The 6,000-nt window shown below is 40.5% G+C and overlaps 1 protein-coding gene across 1 annotated transcript in view; it reads left to right on the top strand.

Annotated features, from left to right (window-relative positions):
- Nucleotides 1–5,200: 5,200 nt before the first annotated feature.
- SLC39A10 (solute carrier family 39 member 10) overlaps nt 5,201–6,000 on the top strand; it is a 102,594-nt gene continuing 101,794 nt past the window's right edge. Inside the window, exon 1 of the mRNA XM_039493858.1 lies at nt 5,201–5,332. The gene's annotated coding sequence lies outside the window, so the exon portion shown is untranslated. The remainder of the gene's footprint in view (nt 5,333–6,000) is intronic.

Below are 6,000 nucleotides of genomic sequence, written 5' to 3'. Positions count from 1 at the left end.
GCCCTTGAAATATTTGTTCTCTTATAATGATCTACCCAACAGGAGTACAAAATCTATTCCCAGCCAGAACTGTCCTTCAGCTATTGATGATATGCACGATACCAAGGAAATCAATGCACCAAAGCTATTAGACCTGGGCCAAACATGTTAAAATTTGGGATTCTGAAAACATTTTTTCATCAAAATTTCTAACTTCAACCAAAGGAAATGAATTTCTTGTGACAATGTCGTTTTTCAAGCAGCTCTAAAACCATGCCAGCTGCTGCTCCATAAGGAACAGAAGTGGTAAAAGCAAATAGAAAAATGACAAAACATATAGGGAAAGAGCTTTCTTTCAAGCTTCTAACAAGCTATGAGAGCAAGGACTGGCTACTACAAGCTGCTGTTGGGCTCGCTCATCTGGGTTCTCAGAAAGAATAGGCCTTGAACAAAACTGTAAAATGTGTAAAGGATGTGACAGTGTTGTTTTAAACTGGGATATTGAAAAAATTACAAAATTGAGATTATATTTAGGCCTTGACTGTGCAATCTAATCCATACAGGCAAACCCTGCACTCAGGGAGTTGATATGAAGAGCCAGATCAGGGAAGTTGATGAGGCTCCACCCAGGAGCCGCCATCTGCAGGTTGCAAGATTGTGGCCTAATACAATATTCAACACTGGGGGGAAAAAATTCTGTCAGCAAAACATTTTGAGATGGGTAAAATGCCAAAAGCCTAAAAATTAGGGATGATTAACTTGTATCGGGGAGGAGCAGGAACTGAGGTCATACTATGCTCAGTGCAGAAAAAATACCTTTAATCTCACTGGTGAAGTGTGTGAGTTGAGAGGTATTAATTTAATGCATGTACAACTGTAATTATAGTACCTCCACAAATGAACTTGTAAAGTACAAATTATTAAGGGAACATTTTTGTTATTAAAAAAAATTTACAGACAAAGCCTCTGAGTCATACTGTCATAATTGTATACATAAATTACCACTTAACACTGGTGTCCAGTGAGAAAAATAACATTTGCAAAGGTCTTTAACATGAAATGAGGTGAGAATTTTTTTCAAAGATAGCCTCAGAGGCTGGTGGGAGTGGGAGGGGCCTGGGTCTATATAAACCAGACCCAGCTCATTCTGTGGGAAAGAGAGGACAAGGTAGCATTCTAGCAGGCTGAAGTAGTGCTTGGGGAGGGGAAAGAAATTGCTCCAGAAAGGGGCAAGTGAAGAGATAAACACCTGCTGTGGAAAAGGTGCTGAGTTTGGGAAGAGTTGGGCACAGGCTGGGGCCTGCCTCCCCAGAAAACTGTGCTCTTGTTGTAAAGGTAAGAGGACAATGAGACTAAAGACTTCAGCTGTAGATGATGATAAACTATATACTGCTTGTCCCTTTTATAATTATTAGTATGTTAATGATAGTCTACCAAACTGCCTGGAGCTGGTGAAGATGCACTGGTTTATGTACTCTACACCCACACTGTGGGTTAGCTGATTTAAAGGAGAAGTGCTAAGGTCTAGATTGCTTTACAAAATGGTGTGAAATCTTCTATTAAAATCTCAAGAGGCTATTGCCCTATTCAGTAAGGCTGGGGCATTAAGGCAATTCTTTCTATATGCAGCTGAACCACAGTCAGAAGGTGGTAGAGTCCCAACCAGCTTGCTTGCTGCTTCTGTAGTAAGTTTAAAAAATTGGTTACAGATTTGGCACCTTAGGGTAGTACCAGCAGCATAATTACCCTGTTATGCAGCACTTACAAGTAAAAACATTCAAGGAAAATAAGAAAGTGGCTAGTCAAAATTATTTTTAAGTAACTTTGAAGTAAATTTTAAAAGCTTGAATTTACTGAAACACTAGTAATTTATTTACAACTACAACATAAGTAATTAATTACAAATATTCTTCTGTAAATTTTTTATTGCTGATAACCACACACTTTACTGGTTTTTAAGAAGAGTCTTATTTCATGGCAATCACAGATTTTTATAGTACATGTGAGACTATCCCATCTTTAGTTTAAACTTCCATGGTATCTAACTTTTCATTTGAGTCTACACAAGATCAGCACTCTTCTTCACGTGCCCCTATGAAGTGACAAAGAAGAAGGCATTTTATCTTGTAAACGAACAGTTAGACATTTTGGAATGATGGTTGAGGGCTGTACCTTGTTCATTAGCACAATTACTGACCTAGCCATTATTAAATGCACACTGCATTGGAAGTAATATGCTGTAAACAGCAATGTACCAGGGCACCTAAACAGCAATTTAAATGCATCCATTTTGGTGGCATAAGCATTTAAATGCATTTGTCATATTAGAAACAATTTCTTGCCTTACTCAGCATCTCTATATTTTATGTACTTATTTACTCTTATCAATACCACTGGTGCAATTTCTTATTCTAACGATAACATCAAAGTCACTTTACCAGGAATCTTATTTTCCATAATTGCTTCCCTACATTAGAACTTTTCAGAAATGAATGGCAACGTGACATTATTTTGTAGGGTGATATTGGAAGTTGAGGAGAAATCTTCTAGTCTTCACCCCTGCAAAAAAAATTACCTGAAAAAGATGGTATGATATTTTCATGTTGCTTGCAGGGGTAAATTTTCAAGTGTCTTTTAAATCAGGAATTGAGTCTTTTGAAAAATCAGAACTCTCCTGCGAAGAAACAAGATGATGCTATCCCAGTCAGTCCAGTGCAGGTAGTATGTAGGATTTTCCTGGAACAAAGTTCATAATATTTACAGTAAGTACTGACATCAGAAGAAAGATCTCCTAATAGCAATTTCATATTCCATATCTCCTGTATCAGGTTCTGCAGCTTTTAATTCTCTGAACTGTCAGAATTTTGAAGCACTAGGATGAATGTGTTGTGGGGAGGTGGCTTGCTTTATCTGTCATTTACTTAGTTTAGGATGCTAGTAGTGGTCTGTTCGTGTTCACTGGGCCAGGCTCATGCTGTTACCACTAATGTAAACCCTTGCATGGAATGTTTACAATCTCTATCTATTGCTGTGGTGGAAAGTCCTCTGAACTGCAATGGTTGTAGGACCCAGATCAGCCCAAAGAGTGGGCAGCAGCAGGGAGGAAGGATATGCTGATTCAGTGTCTCTCCTCAGCACCCTCCTCTGGTGGGGCACCATTCCCAGAACTGCCTCTGATTGAAAACACCAAGAGAAGGCAACAGTAGTAGGAACACCCCCTGTCCGCTGTCTAGGTGAATCCCACCTGAAGCACAAAGAAACTAGTTGGCGCAGGGTAAAAATGGTGTGAGATACTTTCTCTGTGAATCAGTCTGCAGAGCAAACCACCCTACAAAGAATTGTGGAAGTGTATCTTGGAAATTTTGAGCTCACCCCAATATCAGAGGTTCTAAACTTCCCTACAACCTCAGATTGATGTTCTGAGTTGCGCCTCCCAGAGGGGCGGCTTAGAAGATGCAGCCCAGACAGTGGGGAAGGCAAAGGTGCCTTTATGACACTTTTGCTCCATCAGGATTCTGGGTTGCTCCAGGGGCCAAAATTGCCACCAACACAAATTAGAGCAAGCCCAGGGATGCTCTAGTTTATAGCAGCTTCCTGAAGGCTGTCAGGTACAGCCCCAAGCAAATTAGAATCACAGTAAAATCAAATATTATGTAGACTATCCTTCTACCTCCAGCATGCCCTCTGCACCAGGTTCTTGGGAGAGGGCTCAGTATCAGGTCTCTTACAACAGACTGAAACACTGCCTGCACCTGTGGAATTCTTCCCTGGCCCTTTGTGTCACAATCTGTTGCTGAGTCTCTTTGAAGCTTGCACTCTAGAGTGAAGGTCTAGAAGGAATGACATGAAAGAGACCTGAAATCAAGATACAGCAAGATAGAAATGACGCAGCCACTTCAAAATCATTTGAATGTGAGAAATCTATTGGGCTGTGAGGTCCAGGGGGAAAGAACCAAGCAGAGTCTCTCCAGCAAGGAGACCAGATGCAGAACTCCTTTAGCCAGACACTGAAAATGGCACTCATTCATTTCAAATACATAGCGGGTTGGGGCTAGATAGGAACCCCCAGCCAGCTCTGTTGTAGGAAACATGGAGCCCTACAAGTTTACCATACCTTTGCCAACATTGAAAAACCTTTTGAAGAGGCAAATATCTAAAGCTTCAATCCTGTAAGTTACTCCATGCCAGTGTTTCTCAAACTGGGGCCACCGCTTGTGTAGGGAAAGCCCCTGCCAGGCCAGAGCAGTTTGTTTACCTGCCCCGTCCGTAGGTCCGGCCGATCGCAGCTCCCACTGGCCATGGTTCGCCGCTCCAGGCCAATGGGAGCTGCTGGAAGCGGTGCGGGCCGAGAGATGTACTGGCTGCCACTTCCAGCAGCTCCCATTGGGCTGGAGCAGCGAACCGTGGCCAGTGGGAGCTGCGATCGGCCAGACCTGCGGACGGGGCAGGTAAACAAACCAGTCTGGCCCGCCAGAGTCTTTCCCTACACAAGCAGCGGCCCCAGTTTGAGAAACACTGCGCTATATAAATGCTGATGGTATTCTAGTGTGCCATTAATGGACATATAGAGTACTATATACTAGGAAGTATGTTTATTTTCAGTGTATGACTTTTAAGTTCATGGTATCCGTTGAAGACTCCCAATATTCTGTTCAAAACTAAGATTGTGAAAAGTATGTTTTTTCCACAAAGATAATCAATTTCTGCAAGAAATGCATACACTGCTTTTCATATACAACCTGGTAACACACTTAAAGGACAGCAGTACTTTTTGTAAAGATGTTTAAAGCAAGGCCACATGAAGGTATAGGAATTGGTTAGGCACTTTCATTAGCCAGAGGTAGCTCAATGGCTTTTGTAATCTGGAGCAGTTATTTCATGATCCTTAGCTAGCAAGATGAACAGTACTGTTGATTTAAATGAAATATTTTATCTTCTTTGAGTGTAGAAATACTCCATGGAACATGACAGTATATTTTTGCTGGCTTTTGAAAGCTGGTGTTCTAAAGGCATCTATCTTTAAGGCTAGTACCTAGCAAGGCTTTCTCTACTAATTAACAACACCTGTATAGGCCTGACCAGCTCCTGTGGTTTAGCAGCTCAGGTGCTGTAGGGCTTCTAAAAAAAGCAGAGTCTTTGCTTTGCCTTTTAACCTATTTTATAATAGTTTAAAAATTATATAATTTGAGACATAAAAGCAGTTCCCTGCCCTTGCTAGAGGATTTTTAACTTTATTCTAAGTGAAGTAGTAGCACCACTTCCTTTATGTAAGCACTGGGAAAGAGGGGACTGGAAAGCAAGAGGAGAAGAGGTGGGACCTGTAAGAACTAGCACCCAGCATACAGACATCCAGGTAAGTATAATTTACATTCCTTTATTTCTTGAATAGTGCCCAAGAAAGTGGCTAAACTCTGATTGTATGGTTCCAGCAATGCATTAAAACATGTAATGCAACAAAATACACTATTTTACTATACCAGCTTTAACTCTATTGGCAAGAATCCTCTGTATTTCCTTTGGCTCACTGGCTGTGTTCTTTTCTTAGGGTCCAATCATGCAAACACTCACTAGTTAACATATGAGTAAGAACTATGCTTGGTTGTGATTGCAGGTTTAGGACCTCTCTCTGTGTATTTGAGAGATTTTGTTTTCTGAACCATGATCAGATGTTTTTGTTCTTAATTGCTCAAACGGTCACTTATTGAACATGTATTTTATTTGTAAGGAACACATAAGGGGTCCTCTTCTTCATTTCTATTTTATGTATCTTTCTATAGTTCAATTTTCCTCTTTTACAAAGGTGGTTCATAGTAAACTAAATTATTGTACAGAGTAAAAATCATGCTAGAATTCTTGCGAGGGCATGTGTGTGTTTTTATCAGCACTTCTGAGATTCTTTTGGAGACTTAAGAGAAATAACTCCAGTAGTGTATTCATTTTATGTACATCAACAAAATATTAGCTCTGTCATAACAATCATGAAAAAGACTTAGGACACTCTTGCTGGAAGCAGGAACAGAA

The sequence above is a fragment of the Mauremys reevesii genome, linkage group 11, assembly GCF_016161935.1.
Source record: "Mauremys reevesii isolate NIE-2019 linkage group 11, ASM1616193v1, whole genome shotgun sequence".
Taxonomy (NCBI): Eukaryota; Metazoa; Chordata; order Testudines; family Geoemydidae; genus Mauremys; species Mauremys reevesii.
Note: the sequence above shows the minus strand (reverse complement) of the source record. Positions and strands in the feature narration are given on the sequence as shown.